Source organism: Macaca fascicularis, chromosome 2, assembly GCF_037993035.2.
Source record: "Macaca fascicularis isolate 582-1 chromosome 2, T2T-MFA8v1.1".
Classification (NCBI taxonomy): domain Eukaryota; kingdom Metazoa; phylum Chordata; class Mammalia; order Primates; family Cercopithecidae; genus Macaca; species Macaca fascicularis.
The window spans coordinates 47,046,228-47,069,643 of record NC_088376.1 but is presented as its reverse complement, the minus strand read 5'-3'; the positions used below and the strand labels follow the sequence as shown (position 1 = coordinate 47,069,643).

The window sequence follows — 23,416 nt, the reverse complement described above, 5'->3', positions numbered from 1 at the left end:
CTAAAGTTGCTTATCAGCTTAAGGAGATTTTGGGCTGATACAATGGGGTTTTCTAAATATACAATCATGTCATCTGCAAACAGGGACAATTTGACTTCTTCTTTTCCTAACTGAATACCCTTGATTTCTTTCTCTTGCCTAATTGCCCTAGCCAGAACTTCCAACACTATGTTGAATAGGAGTGGTGAGAGAGGGCATCCCTGTAATAATTAATAGCCTACCAACCAAAAAAAGTCCAGGACCAGATGGATTCACAGCTGAATTCTACCAGAGGTACAAGGAGGAGTTGGTACCATTCCTTCTGAAACTATTCCAATCAATAGAAAAAGAGGGAATCCTCCCTAACTCATTTTATGAGGCCAACATCATCCTGATACCAAAGCCTGGCAGAGACACAACAAAAAAAGAGAATTTTAGACCAATATCCCTGATGAACATCGATGCAAAAATCCTCGATAAAATACTGGCAAACCGGATTCAGCAACACATCAAAAAGCTTATCCACCATGATCAAGTGGGCTTCATCCCTGGGATGCAAGGCTGGTTCAACATTCGCAAATCAATAAACATAATCCAGCATATAAACAGAACCAAAGACAAGAACCACATGATTATCTCAATAGATGCAGAAAAGGCTTTTGACAAAATTCAACAGCCCTTCATGCTAAAAACGCTCAATAAATTCGGTATTGATGGAACATACCTCAAAATAATAAGAGCTATTTATGACAAACCCACAGCCAATATCATACTGAATGGGCAAAAACTGGAAAAATTCCCTTTGAAAACTGGCACAAGACAGGGATGCCCTCTCTCACCACTCCTATTCAACAGATCACTATTAAAATGAAAAAAAAAATCTGTATGTAACAAAATGAACAAATGTTCAGGATAAAATTTTTGGTCAAAAAAGAAAGCTTCAGAAAAATATATACTGAATACCTTCATATACAGTTACTTAATGTTACCGTTTGAAAGTTTTACATGTATAGCTATGTGTAATTACACATGGATGTTTCAACCTGCTTGTGTGTCACCTTTTGTTTTGATTCTCAGAATCCCTGTGAATATGACCTCCACCTCTTAATATACTTCAGTAATTTATGTATACAACTATGATTCCACCTAAATAACACCCTTGTAGTTTCTAATCAAATAAAGTTTTAAAAAGTTATTAGTAGACATAACTGCTAAACTTTCAGAAATACATGCTAATCTGCCATACCCCAAATGTCAAAACTGTGCTGGAAAAATATCAGAGGCAACCTTCCAAGAAATACTTGGAGCCTCAACTATTTACCTAACTTGTCTGCAGATAACAGGAGATGTGGAGATAAGGCACTAGAGGCAGGTGGTATGGCCACATTCAGGGCATTCTCCACCCACTGAGAGAAGTCACTCAGACTCCTTGGGGGAGGGAGGAAAACTCCTCCACTAAAAAGCCTACCCCTTATAATGCTCCCTGATTTTCAAATCTCTTGTCAAGTGCAGGCAAGCGGGAGCTGAAGAAGGAGAAAGAGTATGAGCCCTCGTATGAGCTCAAGCAAGGAACAGCGGACAGCGCACATAAATGTTCCACAGTTATTCACCTAACAGCTGCTCCCATCAACCCAGTTGCCAGGCAGAGTTTTACAGACATTAGGATTATGCTATTGACTATATGTTTAAAATTCTGTTTGGATCAAGGAGAACAGGTTAGAAAGTATGTAATCTAAAGGAAGGGAAACAAAATACATACGTGAGTCAATCCAAAGTAACTATTCACATATACTTGCACTTTTATATTTTTACAATATCATTAATCTCAGAGATTAGAATATCTCAATGATGAAGCACTTTCATAAGAGGACAGATTTTTTTAAGACATTTGATATTTTAAGATCTCCTATGATTTTTTTTACTAATTTTCTCTGCAAAGACAATGATGAGTCACTAAGGTCAATTTGAGAAAACTGTGGTATTAAATTCTTAGAGATTTTCCTCCAACTTCTAACCTTTTCCAGACCACCATCCCCAACTTCAAATTCAAAATTACTAAGATGTTTAAGAGTTTAATGGAATTCAAACAAATCCAGCATAAAGTAATATTTTGACAGATGATAGAGATGGACATGTAGTTAGAAAGATAGATGATAGATATACATACTACATCACTATAAAAATATATATATTTTAGATATATGTTATGCATGTTGGTTAACATGGATCTATAACCAAAACGAGTGTGAAAATAATTGCAGACAGCATTTTGTAGTGATGTTACAAAATGTTAAGGTCATTTTTTCTGATGAGCTTCACAGGAAAAAATTAAAATCTTAGCCCAATTGGAATCTGAAATAAGGCAAAGAAATTGTTTAAAACATTTTTATTGACATCATCTAATGCAGAGGTTCTCAAAAATGTGGTTCCAATACAGCAGCATGAGCATCACCTGGGAACTTGTTAGAAACTCTGAGGGTGGAGTCGAGCAACATGAATTCAATGAGTTGTCCAGGTGATTCTGATGTCCACTCAAGTTTCCAAATCACTGTTCTAATGGGTGATAGTTTTATGGGCTCTGATAAGCTCAACTTGGAGTGCACTGACAATTTGTTTTACCCAAGGTTTTTGTGTTAGTCTGTTTTCACACTGCTGATAAAGACATACCTGAGACTGGGCGATTTACAAGGGAAAAAAGTTTAATAAACTTACAGCTCCACATGACTGGGAAGGCCTCACAATCATGGTGGAAAGCAAGGAGGAGCAAGTGACATCTTACATGGACGGCAGCAGGCAAAAAGAGCTTGTATGGGGAAACTTCTTCGTATAAAACCATCAGGCCTCATGAAACTTATTCACTACCACAAGAACAGCACAGGAAAGATCTGCCCCCATGATTCAATTATCTCCTACCAGGTATCTCCCACAACGTGTGGGAATTGTGGGGTCTACAAGATGAGATTTGGGTAGGGACACAGAACCAAACCATATCAGTCTTTCACAGAACATTTACATTTGACTTACTGGGTGAATTTTCAATATCTAAGAATTAATTCCTTGGTCATTTTAGATGCTCAAATACATTTTTAAATGAGTAACTATTTGCATATGAGACATTTTAACAATGGAACATACAATCTATTTTTTTCTTTATAAATGCTTAAATGAAAATCATAAACTATTATAAAACTATGACTATTGAATCCATTGATGTATAGGTAACGAATAATCTCTATTAGGGGAAAAAAGTAACAATAGTGCCTATCTAAATATATTCCAATAATTTTATCTAAAGGAAAAGCTGAGAAATATCTATATTTATTATAAAAGAAAGTCATTCATAATGTTTCTTCCTTGACTTCAGCTCTACTTCTACCACTTGTTCTTTCTGCCAAAGTAAGTAGATGAATCTCTTGCTGCCTTCAAGTTATAACAATTCATGTGTGGATTGAAAATTAAATGCATGATGCAGACTAAAACCCAGCACCTTCTTCTTGCAGATGTGCTAGGGTATAATAGTCATCTACTTCCCATCACAGTATAGTTGAGTTTTCAAAGTCTTCCAACTTTCTAAATCGTGGATGAGTTTTCTAAAAAATCACAGTAAAAGGCAATGCTCAAGTATCTTCCTCAAATATTTCAAACATGATTAATCAAGAAGATGAAAGGCATAAAAATAAATGTGCATATGATGAGCACTTGCCACTGAGTACAACTAAATTTGAAATCACAAATAACCCAAATGAAGGCAACACAATAACCCTGATTATAGAAGAAACTATTTTTATTGTATTATCGCCGAATATTTTAATAGAAACACTAATTATATTGTAACTTAATTGAAATGGGTTAGAAGTTGAGATGATGGCATAGAGAAGCAAACAAAAACAAGAAATTAACAAAAGTTTTCTATAATTACTAGAGTGGCTAGGACACCATGGACATAATTCTTATTTCTGATTTACCTTAAATCTCCACATTAATGTCCTTAAGATTAAGGCCATGTAATAGGACATTGACTTAGCTGTCTATATTTTAAGTTGCTCTTTATTATGTCTCTTCAATTTAGTCTTATTAGCACAATACGTATAGAATAAGCCATAAGTATTTCAAGTTTTTGGGTTAAATCTCCATTTAATTCTTATACGTATATCATAGGCCTTTAAAGATTCAACTAATCAAAATTTTCATATTCAAAATGAAATTATTTAGCCATTAAAATTAAAATTTCTTACCATCAAATAGCAGTTATCTCAATTTAAATGTCAAATCAAAAGGAATATGAATCTTCAGGAAAAGATATCACAAATTGAAATATTTTGCATGATTGGGGATTACATAGATATTTGAATTCCTCAACTCCAAAAGGAAAAATATGATCTGTACCATATGAGAGTACATCTCAATTTCTTTTTATTTTTGAGTAAGTGATTTAAAAATATTATTTAATGCCTTTCTTATTGGCGTTAGTATATCTCCGCCTCTTTCTCATTCAGCATTGCCAACCCTGAGAGACTGATAGCAGTAAGAAGGGAAAAGCTGTCTTTGCAGTTTTTTTCCTCCTCCTGGTTCCTCCAGCCCTGCCTCCTGTTTCCTCGCCCCTGAGCCTGACATAAGTTGCAGTTGTCACTAGCAGCTCAGGTAACAGACAGAAACCCCCACCTGTTCTGAAACCTTGCCAAGAGCAGCAATTGTTCAGCACCGGTGGGTGCAGGAGTGTGCCTGGCACCTCCATCCGGAGCATTCTAAGTTGAAAGAAAAACTTCTATTAATGGTGCATACTAATGATCTTTACATTTTAATTAGAAGTGCTTGAGTTAAGATCACTCGCTGAAACATTAATGAGAAAGGGAAGGTTTATCTCCTGTTCCTCTGTTTTTTGACTACAAGAAAGAAGCAGTCAGCTGACCTGAATTAGGTTAGAGCAAATATCAAGAAAATTCATTAGAATTCTGTGATTTCATCCAAGCTGGAAATACCAGATATTTCCATTTCAAAGCCAAGAAAACATAAAATTAGCAAAGAGAATCGTCCTTGGAGTATCATGAAGTAGGAGTTTCTCAGGTCTCTACCTGTTTCTCTCCCTCCACTCATATACACGCATACATTTTTATGTGATTTTTTTCATACCCAAATAACTATACTGTTAGAGTGTCCAATGCCTTCAATATGCAGAAATCGAAAGTCACATGCCTATACAAATGTTCTAAGGACTCTACCATGTTTGAATATGTCTCTATGCAATTTGAAGGTTTTTGTTGGCTTTCTTTATCTAAAAGCATCAAATATCATTAATAAATGAATTCAGAAAGATTCCATTCTTATTATAATAACCAAAACAGTTAAGAGTTAATTTTTTGGAAAATATTTTCAAAAAATCTCCCTTAAACTGAGGATTAATGTGTCCTTTTGAAAATAGAGAAACAGACAAAGTCTAAGAGACTTTATTGGGAAAATTCCCATGAGGGTCAGGACGAACAGCTCAATGATTTCTAAAGCACCATCATCATCATGGATGTTTTCACACTTTGACATCACATAAAAAGGCCCCAAATAAAATGTAGAAGAAAGTATCAAGTCCAGGGGCAGTGCTAGGAAATGGCACTGAGCATCTACTCAGATAGAAATACATGGGACCGGCATGGTGGCTGACACCTATAATCCCATCACTCTGGGAGACTGAGGTGGGCAGGACACTTGAGGTCAGAAGCTTGAGACCAGCCTAGCCAACATGGTGAAACCCTGTTTCTACTAAAAGTACAAAAATTAGCCAGTTGTGGTGGCAGGTGCCTGTAATCCCTGCTACTCAGGAGGATGAGGCAGGAGAATCGCTTGAACCCAGGAGGCAGAGGTTGCAGAGAGCCAAGATTGTGCCACTGCACTCTACCCTGAGTGAGACTCTGTTTCAAAAAATAATAATAATAAAATGCAAAAAGAAGTATATGCTTGAAGACAGGACAGTGGTGGGTGGCTTCTCTTAGCTATTTCACTTCAGTGTAATTTTAATTAACCCAAATGCTGCCTCAATTCTCCTTCCTCAATATGTATTATAGATCAGGTTTCCTCAAGTGACATTTACAGTCATCTGGTGGTCCACAGTGGTTGTTCAATGGGTCTGCAAAGAACATGGAAGCTTCAAAAGAAAAAAATCAATGAAGTGATTATGTTAACAAACATTTCAGAAACTTATGATGTGAAATGATGTGATTTGCATGGAAGCCTTGTTACATGTTTAATAATCATCACCTTCTGAAAAGTTGTTGCAGGCCATTCTTCTTGCCTATTCTTCAGTTAACGTAATGTATTTTTGTCTCTGCTGATGAATTTGTCGCTATTTACAATATATTTCTTATAATTGTGCATTTAGTATTTTCTATTTTAAGTATCATGCTGAGCTAATGCTCCTATTTGAAAATTTGGACCAATGACTCAAAAAGCGTTCAATGATGCATGAAAGTAATGAAGACAATAATAATAATTCCAATAACTCAGAAGGTCATACAAATAAAAAAAGAATGGAGCTCCATTGCAAATACAGGATATAAATTTTTATGTATTTGAATATGTGAATCTGCTGGTGTTATGATTTTGCATAAGAAGATGAAAAGTGATGTGAATATCTGAAAATTGATGTTTGGGGGAACAGCAAATTTATTATCTCCCAGCCCAATTCTATTTTCTGTAATGACACTTCTTCCAAATAATGACATAAACCCATAGAAGCTTTATTTCTAAAGAAAACAAGGTGACTTTTTATTAAAACAACCAGGCTTTTCAATATAAAATTAATTTTTCCACCTGGATAAGAAGAGACTAAAACTAAAGTGGTATCATTCACAGTGGCCCTTCTCATAAAACTAAATCCTTTATTTCTAATAGTTTAAGTCTCTTGTTCTTAAACTCTTGTTCATTAAATTCCATGATTTTTCCATTTACATCATCTTGTCATCTACAGATAATGACAGATGTCTCTTCATTTTCAGCAATTCTTCTTTCTTTTTTCTCATCAAAATTATTATTTGGGATTAGTCCTCTAGAACAGTGTTGAAGACTTGCAGTAATAATTAGCATTTTCTTATTCCTGAATGAGAAAAAGAGAGTAAGAGAGGAAAAGAAGGAGGGTGGCAGGAGAGGCAAAGGTGTGGGAAAGGGAGAAAGGAAAAGAATAAGAATCTTAGGACCATCTAGTAATGAATTAAAAGTTCTGTATTCCTATATATACCCTGAAGCTATCACTTGTTATCACAGCACAGATAAATAGTTGATGTTTAAAAGAATTATATTAACTAATCAAGAGTGGGATCAATTATGATCAGAAAATAAGAATACTAATGAGAATTCTTATTTAAAATGTGGCCAACCAAAATGTGATGTAAACATTTTTAAAAATGTGCTTTCAGAGAATTTCAGATAGTTCTGATTCTCTATCACCTGAAGAAATATTCTTGCCAGTTATAAAAATATTCAAGAGGAACATTTCCAATTTGCTGTTTCTAAGTTGATACAAGAGAATAACTTAATAAAATTTGAATGAAGACAACACTTGTAGATGCATTGATTAATTGTTAGACAAAATTATAGGAATAACTTCTGAAATTTATTTTAAGCAATTTGTTCGCACTTTCTTACACTGAACTCAGGAGGCATTTTTTGTAATATTTTAAAAATAATCATAAACTTAGAAAAAATTTAGAAGTACAGCACAAAATCTTTTATTTTCCTAAACCACTTGAGAATAAATTGCTAATATTATATCTCATTGTCCCTCAATCCCAAATTTTGTGTTTCCAGCAGCAAAAGGACATTATTTTATATAATCATATAACTATCAACATCAGGAAATTACCACTAATAAAATTCTCTAATCTGTAGACAACAGTAAAGTTTCTCCAGTTGTCCTAGTAATGTCCTTATAGCAAAATGATCTAAGCATTCAGATTCACATGTTGTGTTTACTTTTATGAATTTCTAGTCCCCTCTCAGCTGCAAGAGGTTTTCACCTTCTCCTTGACTTTGAGGACCTTGATACTTTGCCAATTACAGGCCAGCTATTTTGTAATGTTCTCCAATTTGGGTTTACCCAATCTTACACATTTCTGGTATTAAAATTGGGACATAATTTTAATTTGTCACATTGATAATGGCATTCACTTTGATCACTAGATTAACATGAGACCTACCATCCATCTTCCTCCACTGTGAAATTCCTTTATAACAATTTTTTTTGTGACGAGGTACTTCTAAACTATTTAAATATCCTGTTTATTTTCAAACTTTTGGTTTATTCACTTATTTAATTATATCACCATGGACTCATGCTTTCTTATTTTATCAGTGGGTTATAATCTATTAAAATCATAATTATTTTAATATGCAAATATAACATGGTTCAGCCAGTGGAAACACCTCCAAGAAGGTCTGAGTTATTTATTTTGCCACAAGATGACCTAGACCCTCTAAACTTACCCTGCTCCAGACCTGAAAGCAGTGTTTCTCAAAGAACCCTGGGTCCATTCTTGGGGAGAATAATTGCTCCAAAATCTTCTCAGTGGACAGAGCAAGTGAATATATGTGTGTATGTACATAACACATACAAAAACACAGATACACCAATATTCAGAGTGTTTATAAACACACAACTATATTTTTATGTCTCTCTATCTTTATCTATTTATATTAAAAACTATGAGTTCACACCAGTAGTGTCGAACCCAGCCTTCAGGGTTCATCTACTTTTCTCCTTTGCTATATTTACAACCCCTTTTACAATAGTAAGAAACTAACTCCCATTCTCTTTCATATATTTATTTATTCATTTAACCAGTTCCTCTGTACGTAGCCAGATTCCCATCTCTGTCATCACCTATTCCCCATCCAAGGACTCAAAAGCCAGTTTGCATGTCCCCCTTTCCCTACTCAGACTCTAACTCTTCATCTTAGCCCCTACCCCACATGAACATCCTCCTCAACTTGCTCAGACAATGACACCCCACCAAGGTCACCCACCCACGTGGTCTCTACCTTACCCTGTTAAGGTTCTGCCTCACTATGCAGGGTCACCCTTATAGGTAGATGTCCTCCTCACTGTGCTAGACTTCTGACTGACAGTTCACACCAGACTCACAGTGACATGAACACCTAACATTATCAACCCCATCTGATTTATTTAGGAATAAAAAGAAAGCAGAAAAACTATGTTGTATGGTATTCTATACTACATCGAGCCTTTATGAGCATTATTAAAAACTGAAGAACACTTTTTGCAAGTATGGTATTTATTTATTCATATCAATTAATCAACAAGCATTTATTGAACACCTGCTATGTGCTCAGTGATATGAGAGAAGAATAAAAAATTCTTGTAATGTAGCTACTTGAAATTAGATTGTAACTTGAAGAAAAAGTAGAATAGTAAAAGTTCACTATATTTTCTATAACAATAGAAACATAAATTGAAAGATACATAAGTATTATAGTCTCAAATGGTCATAATCGTTTGCTTTGACACAACCTTTCTACACATGATGTCTATGCCTTTCCTTCCTACTTCATTGAAGCTCACCCAGCATCAAGCTTTCTATTAATGATTCAGAATGGATGATGCTAAGTTTCACTCTGTTAAATTACTGCAGCATACACTATCATAATTTTGGTATCACTGTCATCAGGGTTAACACATAGGAGCCTCACAGCGTAATGTAAAAAAAAAAAAAAATCATTAGTTAAAAAAATAAAAGAAGAAAGAAATGTATTGCAGAGTAAAACTTAAAAAGAGTTTGCCATAGGTTAGTCTGACTCAGGAATGCAATTTATATTTTAAACATTATTTTCATAAAGGTCTACATTTCACTTTAAATGTGTAAAGCATAAAGCATGCCTTCATGTTCTGAATCAGAGTGTGGATATTATGACTGTGAACCCATGCAGGACTCTATAGGAGTATTAAAAACCAGAACAAGCACCCATGGGGAGAAGAAAAGGCCAGGAGCCAATGGTAACCCAAGAAGACAACAGTCCTGTTGAGAAGCCCTATAGGAGTCGTGAAAAAAGGAAGTAGTTGCTGCCAGTTGCTACTGTCTCCACAACTGTCATCATTCTTGATAGCTCAAAGGGAACCAATAATCATTTGTATCTAAAAAAGTGTTAGGCGTGGGTTAGTATTAATGTCATACCTGAAGGATAAATACTGACTAATGTGCACAGCAAGAAATGTCAACTATTGTTAAAATCAGTGATTGCTGTTTTCAGATACTTCTTTTGTAAAGATAGAAGGGCAGAAATGGTGATGGAAGCAATTATTCATTCCTTTGGTTCAACAAGTGTGTTTGAACTTCATTCTTTTGCCTTCTGCAAGAGTGACTGAGACTCAGTAGTTCTATGTAATGTCATTTATGATTAAGGCACAGCCTTTCTTAATGTACAAAATATTTCCTTCTACAGCCTAAGAAATAAAAGCTAATTACTGAATGTCCTGGTTGTTCTCTACACTGAGAATGTGGTCTTATATTCCAGGGGCCCCCAACCCTTGGGCCACAGACTGGTGCCAGTCCCTGGCCTGTTAGGAACCGGGTCACACAGCAGGAGGTGAGCAGCAGGTGAAAAAGCGAAGGTTCATCTGTATCTATAGCTGCTCCCCATTGCTTGCATTACTGCCAGAGCTCCTCCTCCCATCAGATTAGTTGCAGGACTGGATTCTCAGAGGGATGTGAACCCTATTGTAAACTGCACATGCAGGGGATCTAGGTTGCATGCCCTTTATGAGAATCTAATGCCTGATGATCTGAGGTGGAGCTGAGAGGGTGTTGCTAGCCCTGTGGAGTGGCTGAAAATACAGATTAACGTTAGCAGAGAGGTCTGACTGCACAGAGACCATAATAAATAAATTGCTTGCAGACTCATATAAAAATCCTATCAGTGAGTGGCAAGTGACAATTAAGCTGCATCTTGTGGCAGGCTTTATATCGCAAATCAGTTGATATACTTCAATTGTACAGCTGCCTCCAGTGGCAGGCTTTAAATCAGAATCTGACATATTTTAGTCCACACATGGCCCACCCATTATTTTATTTACCACTTCCATCCGCGCCTCATTTCCATACTGCATGCTTGTCTCAGTCATGGTTTTGGTAAGCCCACAGGCTAACCCTAGCCAAAACGAGTTAAAAACAAACATCACTGGAGAGCTTCTTTGAAAAGAGGGAAAGACCCAATGATGAGACAGTAGAAGACTCTAAGACTGCCAAAAAAAAGAAAATTGCATTTAAAAGAAAATGCCAAAAATTCCACTTAAATTACAGTTTCATTGCAACAGTTGATTCACATTCTTCAATCCCATTTTGTATAATATGTGGCAACCCGTTATCCAACAAAGCCATGAAACCTTCAAAACTGCTTCACAAAGAGACCAAGCACCCTGCATTAAAAGACAAGCTTTGGCCAGGTGCAGCGGCTCACACCTGTAATCCCAGCACTTTGGGAGGCTGAAGTGGGCGGATCACGAGGTCAAGAGATGGAGACCATCCCGGACAACATGGTGAAAACCCATCTCTACTAAAAATACAAATATTAGCTCGGCATCGTGGCTCGCGCCTGTAGTCCCAGCTACTCTGGAGGCTGAGGCAGGAGAATCACTTGAACCCAGGAGGTGGAGGTTGCAGTGAGCTGAGATTGCACCACTGCACTCCAGCCAGGCAACAGGGCAAGACTCCATCTAAATAAATAAATAAAATAAGACAAGCCTTTGGAATTTCTCAAAAGAAAACAATGTGAACATGAAGAACAGACACAACTATTGAAGGCGATCACTTCATTAAATGTGTCTGCACAGAGTATCATTCTTAGTGGCTAACTGCATTGCTAAAGCTAAGAAGCCCTTTACCATTGATGAAGAGTTGATCCCGTCTGCTGCTAAGGACATTTGTTGTGAACTTTTAGGAGATGTTTCAGTCTGCAGTTCAAAAGGTGGCACACGTTTCTCTTTCAGCTAGCACCATAACTAGATGAATTGATAAAATAGCAGAGGATGTTGAGGCACAATTGTTAAGAGAGGATTAATGAATCACCATGGTGCACAACCCAGGTTGACGAGTATTAGGTTAGGCTGACTCAGGAATGCAATTTGTACTTTAAACATAATTTAAAATGTTGAAAACAAGGCAACAATGCCTGTTTTTGTGCAATATATTTTTCAGTAATGTGCACTTTTGTTGCCAACCAACACCACAGCTGCAAAACTATTCAAGTATTTGAATGATTGCATATCAGGAAAACTGAATTGGTTGTTTTGTGTCAGTATATGCATGGACAGAGCGGCTGCCATGACTGGACAGCTTTCTGTCCAGGTCAAAGACTAGTTGGGTCAAAGAGGTCACTGTGAGTCTATGCACTGTGTCATTCATAAAGAAATACTGGCTAGTCAAAAACGTCATGTGAAATTAATAATATTTTGCAGAATGTGATTAAAATTATCAACCACATTAAGGTACATGCCTTTCACTTGTGTCGGTTCTTGTAGCTCTGTGAGGAGACGGACACAGCACACACATCTTCTCTCATACACAGAAGTGAGACAACTTTCTAAAGATAGATCACTGGCCAGAGTTTTTCAGTTGTTAGGGCTGGTATTTCTTTTAGAAAAACATTCACCACTGGCAGCACATTTCAGTGACACAGATGAATCTCAAAACTTTCTTGTGTGACATATTCAGCCTCCTCAACAAAGTCAATTTGTCACTTCAGGGGAGAAGGACAACTGTGTTCAAGTTGGCAGATAAAGTGTCTGCATTCAAAGCCAAACGGAAATTATGGGGTCAAGGAGTGAACACTGGGATTGTTTGACATGTTTCAAACATTAGCGGAGATTTTGAATGTGATATGGTTTGGCTCTGTGTCCCCACCCAAATCTCATCTTGAATTATACTCTCAGAATTCCCATGTGTTGTGGGAGGGACACAAGGGGAGGTAATTTGAATCATGAGAGTGGTTTCCACTATACTGTTCTCATGGTAGTGAATAAGACTCATGAGATCTGATGGTTTTATCAGAGGTTTCTGCTTTTGAAACTTCTTCATTTTCTCTTGCCACCACCGTTTAAGAAGCCCTTTCACCTTCCACCATGATTCTGAGGCCTCCCCGGGCATGTGTAACTGTAAGTTCAATTAAACCTCTCTTCCTTCCCAGCCTCAGGTATGTCTTTGTCAGCAGTGTGAAAACTGACTAATACAATAAATTGGTATCAGTAGAGTGGGGCGTTGCTGAAAACATACACGAAAATGTGGAAGCGACTTTGGTACTGGGTAACAGGCAGAGGTTGGAACAATTTGGATTGGAGGGTTCAGAAGAAGACAGGAAAATGTGGGACAGATTGGGACCTCCTAGAGATTTGCTGAATGTCTTTGACAAAATTGCTGATAGTGATATGAACAATAAGGGTCAAGCTGAGACGGTCTCAGCCTGGAGACGAGGAACTTGTTGGGAACTGGAGCAAAGGTGACTCTTGTTATATTTTAGCAAAAGACTGGTGACATTTTGTCCCTTCCCTAGAGATTTGTGGAACTTTGAACTTGAGAGAGATGATTTAGGGTATCTGGCAAAATAAATTTCTAAGTAGCAAGGACACAAGAGGTGACTTGGGTGCTGTTAAAAGCATTCAATTTTAAAAGAAAAACAGCACGAAAGTAATACAGAAAGAAACTGAGCTGGGGCTTTCATTCTCCCAGTTGCTGCATGATCACCTATCTCAGTTTTCAAAAGAGTTTCAGCATTACTTCCTAACCACAAAAGACTCCTGAACTAGGAAGGATTGGATCCTCGGCCTATTTATGAATATGTCAGAGAAGTTGACTTTATCTGTGCTAGAAGAGGATCAACCGCTTGGGATCACAAATGAAAGTGGCCTTAAAAGTGTATTTGAGACAGTTTCAAATCTCCATACATTCTGGATTAAAGTCAAGGTATAATATCCTGAGATTGCCAAAAAGCACTGAAAAGCCTGCTTCCATTTCCAGCATCCTATCTTTGTGAAGCAGGACTTTCTGCAGTGACAGCAATCAAAATGAGATTATGGAGTAGCCTGGACATAAGAAACACACTTTGGGTGTCACTGTGTCCTGTCAGCCCCAGATGGGACTGTCTAGTTGCAGGAAGACATGCTCAGGATTCCCACTGATCCTACATTAGGGTGAGTTGTATAATTATTTCATCATATATTACAATGGAAAAATAATAGAATTAAAGGACACAACAAATTAAATGGGCTTGAATCATCCTGAAACCATATCCTCCCACCCACCCTGCCCTGATCCATGAAAAAACTGTCTTACATGAAATCAGTCCCTAGCGCCAAAAAGACTTGGAACCACTGCTATATTCATTAAATTAGATATTTGTGAGTGGCTGTCCAGGTTCTACCCTTTCCCCTAAACCCTCTTCAGCAGTAAAGTTCTAAAACTCCCCATCCCTCTTGCTGCTCTTGGTTCAATTAGAGCGGATACTGACCTAAGCTGGATTAATCAGATCCTCCCTCCTATGAGGTTACCGTTAAGATTCAGTGACTCCACTCACTTACCTAATGATACTTAACTTTTAAGGACATCTAAATTTGAGGATTGCGGAGTCATGCCTCATGGTGACATATCTAGTCCTTGCACGAAGAAGCAGAGAAAAGTGTCTGCCAACTAACTATAAGGTGAAGCAGACAGGCTAAGAGAAGAGGAGGGACCCCTGTCTCTGACCTTTCCACTTGGATCCACCATCTGCCTTTCAGTCCAACGGAACTCCACTGGTTCTTCGTAAACATCCCCTACTTTCACCCTGGTTTTACTTAAGCTATTTAGGATAGGATAAAGTTGAAGAAACCTTTGTTTGGGGATGGCGTATCTGTCAGCTGCTTGTAAGCTACATCTCTTAATGACCCTTGGTTGTTACTGGTGGCAGTCTTTGCATGGAAATATTACTGAAATTTTTATACACCTGGAGGTGGTTGCCAATGGATTGCTTAGCTCCCAAGGATCATGAACTTATTGTTTAATGTCTCCTTTCCACTCAAATCTGATGCTATCAGCCCTGGAGCAGGTAATCAGGTAGAAGAGGTCCTAGATTGGAAAGTTGTATCTACAGCTCAGAATATCTCTGTTTCAGATATTTAGCAGAAATCTCAATATTTGTTTTCTATACAGATCTTGAAAAATCCAACTTATCTTATTAATGCTTATGAAATATGCTAATCAATTCATCTAGTGCCTTAGCAACCTCTAGTTTATCTATGTCAGGGATGCTGTATGCAAAGTTTTTCAATGTTCTCATATAGTAAATGTGCAAAAGATTGCCTTAGTTAAGCTAAGCTTTCTAGTTAAATTTTCCCCACCCATTTTTTTGTTATTCAGGCCTTTTGTTTCAGGTTACTTTTCAAGTTAGTTGATTGACGTTGTTTTTAAATTTTCTATTGTATCTGTGCCACTTATAGTGAATATACTCAAATTCCTCTTGAGTAGAATAATCAAAACATAACAGTGAAGTCCACCATGAGCGCAGAAAAATATTGTCAGGATCATCCACTTCACTGATATATCAGCCAAAAATGTTGCACCATAAGCTGAAACATCACTAAAGCAAGAGGTTTATAGACTCTACCATGTGCTCGTGGATCTATTTCAGAGTCTTTTAATCAAGTTTACAACTACTGAGCTTCACTCTTTACATAAGAAATTGAAGTAAAGAAAAAAACATTCCCTGCACTTGAGTAATTTACTGTCATTGGGAAATATAGGCATAAAGTCAGGGAGCAAGAATATAAGAACAAAATAAGCTCTAGGAACATAAGCACATTTTCAAGATAAAATAAAGGATAAGTAGTGTTGTCTTAGAGGACAAATAAGGGAATGTTGCTTGAATTTGGCCAGGAAGGATGAATAGGTTGAAAATTTCAAAAGGACATCAGGAATCTCCAGCAAAAGGAGCAACATGAGCAAAGAGGTGGGTGCATGTGACGGTTAATACTGAGTGTCAAGTTGATTAGATTGAAGAATACCAAGTATTCTTTCTTTGCTGCGTCTACTGCAAGAATGAAGACCATTCTCAGCAATCAGACTGTCGACATTCCAGAAAATGTCGACATTACTCTAAAGGGATGCACAGTTATCGTGAAGGGCCCCAGAGGAACCCTGCGGAGGAACTTCAGTCACATCAATGTAGAATTCAGTCTTCTTGGAAAGAAAAAAAAGAGGCTTCGAGTTGACAAATGGTGGGGTAACAGAAAGGAACTGACTACCGTTCGGACTATTTGTAGTCATGTACAGAACATGATCAAAGGTGTTACACTGGACTTCTGTTACAAGATGAGGTCTGTGTATGCTCACTTCCCCATCAACGTCGTTATCCAGGAGAATGGGTCTCTTGTTGAAATCCGAAATTTCTTGGGTGAAAAATACATCCGCAGGGTTCGGATGAGACCAGGTGTTGCTTGTTCAGTGTCTCAAGCCCAGAAAGATGAATTAATCCTTGAAGGAAATGACATTGAGCTTGTTTCAAATTCAGCGGCTTTGATTCAGCAAGCCACAACAGTTAAAAACAAAGATATCAGGAAATTTTTGGATGGTATCTATGTCTCTGAAAAAGGAACTGTTTAGCAGCCTGATGAGTAAGATCTAAGATGCCAGATGACTCCTAAACCTACTTGTGATATTTAAATGATGCAATAAAAGACCTGTTGATTTAGAAAAAAAAAAAAGAATACAAAGTATTAATCCTGGGTGTGTCTATGAGAGTGTTGCCAAAGGAGATTAACATTAGAGTCAGTTGGCTGGGAAAGGCAAACCCATCCTTCATCTGGGTGGGCACAATCTAATCAGCTGCCAGTGTGACTAGAATATAAGCAGGCAGGAGCTTTTGAAAAGAGAGACTGGTCTAACCTCCCAGGCTACATCTTTCTCCCATGCTGGATGCTTCCTGCCCTCAAAAACAAGACTTCAAGTTCTTCAGTTTTGGAACTTGAACTGGCTCTCCTTGCTCCTAAGCCTGCATGTGGCCTATTGTTGGACTTTGTGTTGGTATCAGTTAATACTTAAAAAGCTCCCCTTTATATATATATCCACACATATATACATACATATGTATGTGTGTGTGTATATATATAATTCCATTTTTGGAATATAAATATTCCATTCTGGAATATATATATATCCCATTTTGGAATTATACATACATATTTTATATGTATTCCATCTTGGAATATATATTTTACACATATATATTCCATCTTGGAATATATATTTTACACATATATATTCCATCTTGGAATATATATTTTACACATATATATTCCATCGTGGAATATGTATTATACATATACATATTCCATCTTGTAATATATATTATATATAATATATATTAAAATATATGTATTTATATATTATATATAATATATTATATTATACATATTATATTTTATATATTATATATAATATATTATTTTATATATTATATATAATATATTATTTTATATATTATATATAATATATAATATGTATAATGTATATTATATATAAATATATAATATGTTACATATAATATATTAGCTCTGTCCCTCTAGAGAACCCTGACTAATACAGATTTTGGTACCAGAAGTGGTTCTGGAGGAACAGAATATTAAGGATGGATTTCTTCCATTGATTTTGGGGTTTCTGGAGTTGGCTGCTTAATATGATTAGGCCCAGAAATGCTAAGGACTCTACTCCTGATAATATGGAGAACACTGATAGTCCTTGGCATGAACTGTTTAGAGATGTATGCAAAATAACTGCATTTAACCACTCCTGATTAATCATTCATGAGAGACAAAGAGTTTAGTGACCCTATACATAATAACTTTGACCATATGTGAAAAAACAAGGAAGATAAGGAAGCTGGTTGGTTACTCCTAAGTTCGGTGGACAAAGTGATGAAAGAAAATGATGAACTCAGGGATTCTATCTCCCGGCTTCAGAAGCGGATACTGATCCCCAAATCTGTGAAGACTGCCCTGAGTGAGTCTTATCTCCTGTACAGAAAGAGATGAAATTATGAAAAAACAGACACAAGCTCTAATCATGCAAGTGGCTAACCTGCAAGGAAAGGTGTATGTACAGTCTCACCAGGTGTGTACTGTTAAAGTGAGGGCATTGATTGGAAGAGAATGGGACCCAGCAACTTGGAATGGGGATGTGTGGGAGGACCCTGAAGAAGCTGGGGAGACTGAGTTTGTAAACTCTGATGAACCTTTCTTGCCAGAAGAAACAGTTTCCCCAATCCCAGTAGTGGCAACAACCCCTCCCCGACCCACGCTGCCATCCACCTTTCCATCTTTGTCTGAGGAGATAAACCCTGTGTTGCCTGAGGCAACAGTGATGGTCTCCCCTGAAGCAGTTGCCAGGCAAGATAAGGTTGATTCTCCTCAGGAGTGACCCCAACACCCCTGTTTGGTTCTCGACCTATAACTAAAGTCCTGGCAGACCCCTAGAGGTGAGGTTGACGTTATGCTTCAGTTTTCTAATTTATATAATTTATATATAATTTATATAAATATTTATAAAAATTTATATAAATACAATTATAATTTATAATTTATATATAATTTATATATAATTATATATGCATAATGAATTTTCTAATTTATATAAACAGAAATCTGGAGAACAGGCATGGGATGGATACTAATGGTGTGGGATAATGGTGGAAGGAACAAAGAGTTGGATCAGGCTGAATTTATTGATTTGGGTCCACTAAGTAGGGACTCTGCATTTAATGTTGCAGTTCGGGGAGTTAAAAAAGGTTCTAATAGTTTATTTGCTTGGTTAGCTGAAATATAGATTAAAAGATGGCCCACTGTGAGCAAGCTGGAAATGCCTGATCTCCCTTGGTTTAATATAGAGGAAGGGATCCAAAGGCTCAGGGAGATTGAATGCTTGAGTGAGTTAGTCACTTTAGACCTACTTATCCCAGCTGGGAGGGGCCCGATGATATACCCTTGACCAGTGCCTTACAAAATAGATTTGTGAAGGCAGCACCTGCATCTTTAAAGAGTTCTGTAATTGCTCTTCTCTGTATATCAGATTTAACAGTGGGAACTGCAGTCACTCAGCTACAAAATTTAAATACAATGGGAATAATTGAATCCCAAGGTGGCAGGAGCCAAGTGGCAGCATTCAACAATCAAAGGCAAGATGGGCATAGCTGCCATAATGAACAGCAGAGGCAAGGTGGCAATCAGAATAGTTTGACTCATGTAGAGCTCTGGCACTGGCTAATTAATTACAGTGTTCCTAGAAGTGAAATTGATAAGAAGTCTACTGCATTCCTACTTAATTTACACAAGCAGAGAACTTCTAGGTCAAATGAGCAAAAGACTAATTTGAATTATAAAATCAGGGAATTATGGCCCCTCAATCAATTTCTAGACTTGAGTCAATTTAAAGACCCAGAACCCCTTGAATGAAGAAGAGGCTGGGTCCCCTTGAGGAAGGACCCCACTAGATTACCATCAATTTATGTAATGAATCTTTATCCCATCCTTCCCCAAGGAGACCTCCAGTCTTTTACCAGGGTAACTGTGCATTGCTGAAAGGGAAATGATCAGACATTTCAGGGACTACTGGACCCTGGCTCTGAGCTGATGTTGATTCTGAGGGACCCAAAACGTCACTGTGGTCCTCCAGTTAAAGTAGGAGCTTACGGAACTTAGGTAATTCAAGGACTTTTAGCTTATGTCCAACTTACAGTGGGTCCAGGGGGTCCCTGGACTAATCCTGTGGTCATTTCCCCAGTGCCAGAATGCATAATTGGCATAGACATACTTAGCAGCTGGCAGAACCTCCACATTGGCTCCCTAACTGGTAGGGTGAGAGCTATTATGGTGGGAAAGGACAAATGGAAGCCATTAGAGCTGCCTCTACCTGGAAAAATAGTACTTCAAAAACAATATCACATCCCTAAAAGGATTGCAGAGATTAGTGCTACCATCAAGGACTTGAAAGACACAGGGGTGGTGATGCCCACCCTATACCCATTCAACTCTCCCATATGGCCTGTGAGGAAAAACGGATGGATCTTAGGAGAATGACAGTGAATGATTGTGAGCTTAACCAAATGGTGACTCCAATTGCAGCTCCTGTACCAGATGTGGTTTCATTGCTTGAGCAAATTAACACACCTCCTGGTACCTGGCATGTAGTTGTTGACTTGACACATGCCTTTTTCTCCATTCCTATCAATAAGGTCCACCAGAAGCAATTTGCCTTCAGCTGGCAAGGCCAGCAATATACCTTTACTGTTCTACCCCAGGGGTATATCAAGTCTCTGGCTTTGTGTCATAATCTTATTTGAAGAGATCTTGATCACTTTTTGCTTCCACAAGGTATCACACTGGTCCATTACATTGATGACATTATGCTGATTGGATCCACTGAGCAAGAAGTAGCAAACACACTGGACTTATTGGTGAGATATTTGCATGCCAGAGGATGGGAAATAAATCCAACTAAAATTCAGGGACCATCTACCTCAGTAAAGTTTCCAGGGGTCCAGTGGTGTGGGGCCTGTCGAGATATTCCTTCTAACATGAAGGATGAGTTACTGCATTTGACCCCTCCTACAACCAAGAAAGAGGCACAATGCCTAGTGGGCCAATAAGCCCATTGAGCCTATTTCAATTTTGGAGGCAACACATTCCTTATTTGGGTGTGTCACTCCAGCCCATTTATCTAGTGACTCAAAAGGCCACCAGTTTTGAGTGGGGTCCAAAACTGCTGTGCAAGCTGCTCTGCCACTTGGGCCATATGACCCAACAGATTCAATGGTGCTTGAGGTGTCAGTGGCAGATAGGGATGTTGCTTGGAGCCTTTGGTAGGCCGCCATAGGTGAATCACAGCAGAGGCCTCTAGGGTTTTGGAGAAAAGCTTTGCCATCTTCTGCAGATAAGTACTTTACTCTTGAGAGACAGCTCTTGGCCCATTACTGGGCTTTGTTGGAAACTGAACGTTTGACTATGGGTCATCAAGTCAACATGCAACCTGAACTGTCTATCATGAACTGGGTTCTGTCTGACCCATCTAGCCATAAAGTGGTCATACACACAGCAGTCAGTCATCAAATGGAAGTGGTACACACGTGATCAGACTTAAGCAGATCCTGAGGGCACAAGTAAGTTACATAAGGAAGTGGCTCAAATGCCCATGGTCTCCACTCCTGCCATGCTGCCTTCTTTCCCCAAGCCTGCACCCATGGCCTCATGGGGAGTTCCCTATGATCAGTTCACAGAGGAAGAGAAGACTAGGGCCTGGTTCACAGATGGCTCTGTGCAATATGCAGACACCAACCCAAAGTGGACAGCTGCAGCACTACAGCCCCTTTCTAAGACATCCCTGAAGGACAGCTGTGAAGGGAAATTTTCCCAGTAGGCAGAACTGCGAGGCAGTGCACTTGGTTGTACACTTTGCATGGAAGGAGAAACGACCAGATGTGCAATTATATACTGATTAATAGGCTGTAGCCAATGGCTTGGCTGGATGGTCAGGGACTTGGGAAAAGCATGATTGGAAAACTGGTGACAAAGAAATTTAGGGAAGAGGTATGTGGATGAACCTCTCTGAGTGGTCAAAAACTGTGAAGATATTTGTATCCCATGTGAGTGTTCACCAACACATGACCTCAGCAGAGAAGAATTTTAATAATCTAGTGGATAGGATGACCCGTTCTGTGGGCACCATTCAGCCTCTTTCACCAGCCAATCCTGTCATTGGCCATTGGCCCCATAAACAAAGTGGCCATGGTGGCAGGGATGAATATTACACATGGGCTCAGCAACATGGACTTCCACTCACCAAGGCTGACCTGGCTATGGCCACTGCTGAGCGCCCAATTTGCCAGTAGCAGAGACCAACACTGAGCCCTCGATATGGCACAATTCCTCGGGGTGATCAGCCAGCAACCTGGTGGCAGGCTGATTATATTAGACCTCTCCATCATAGAAAGGGCAGGGGTTTGTCCTCACTTGAATAGACACTCCAGATATGGGTTTGCCTATCCTTCAGACAATGCTTCTGCCAAGACTACCATCTGTGTACTCACAGAATACCATATCCACCATCAGGGTATTCCACATAACATTGCCTCTAACCAAAGCACTCACTTTATGGCTAAAGAAGTGTGGCAGTGGGCTCATGCTCATGGAATTCACTGGTCTTACCATGTTCCCCATCATCCTGAAGCAGCTGGATTGATAGAACGGTGGAATGGCCTTTTGAAGTCACAATTACAAGGCTAATTAGGTGACCATACACTGCAGGGCTGGGGCAAAGTTCTCCAAAAGACTGTGTAGGCTCTGAATCAGGATCCAATATATGGTACTGTTTCTCCCATAGCCAGGATTCATGGGTCCAGGAATCAAGGGGTGGAAGTGGAAGTGGCACCACTCACCATCACCACTAGTGATCTACTAGCAAAATTTTTGTTTCCTGCTCCTGTGACATTACGTTCTGCTGGCCTAGAGGTCTTAGTTCCAGAGGGAGAAACACTTCCACCAGGAGTGTTTCCAGTAGAACAATGATTCCATTAGACTGGAAGTTAAGATTATCACCTGGACAATTTAGGCTCCTCCTACCTTTAAGTCAACAGGCTAAGAAGAGAGTTACAGCATTGGCTGGGTTGATTGACCCAGACTATCAGGAAGAAACCAGTCTACTACTCCACAAGGGAGGTAAGGAAGAGTATGCATGGAATACAGGAGATCCATTAGGACATCTCTTAGTATTACCATGCCCTGTATTTAAAGTCAGTGGGAAATTGCAACAGACCAATCCAGGCAGGACCCCAAATGACCAAGACCCTTTAGGAATGAAGGTTTGGGTCACTCAACCAGGAAAGAAAACATGACCTGCTGAGATGCTTGCTGAAGGCAAAGGGAATACAGAATGGGTAGTAGAAGAAGGTAGTCATCAATACCAGCTACAACAACATGACCAGCTGCAGCAACGAGGACTGTAATTGTCATGAGTATTTTCTTCTTTTGTTAAAAACATGTTTGTGCTTGTATACACTTGTACTAAGAAAATATCTTCATTTTATTTCCTTGTTCCTTTATCATGTGATATAAAATTTATTGACTTCACATCAGCATTTAAGTACTGTTTATGTAATTGTATTTGTATTGGGGATTGGTGTGCTTCTGGTTGTACAAAGGATAGTTGTGTTATGTTAGGTGTAATAATGACCTTATTATTGTGTTTATTTGAAGATTATGTATGATCTCAGGAGATGTGTGTGGGATCAAGTTGACAAGGGTTGGACTTGTGATGGTTAATACTGAGTGTCAACTTGATTGGATTGAAGAACACAAAGCATTGATCCTTGGTATATCTGTGAGGGTGTTGCTAAAGGAGATTTACATTTGAGTCAGTGGGCTGGGAAA

General features: G+C 38.4%; 1 pseudogene; it reads left to right on the top strand.

Annotated features, from left to right (window-relative positions):
* Nucleotides 1-16,014: 16,014 nt before the first annotated feature.
* Nucleotides 16,015-16,621, top strand: LOC102117097 (large ribosomal subunit protein uL6 pseudogene; annotated as a pseudogene).
* Nucleotides 16,622-23,416: the final 6,795 nt, after the last annotated feature.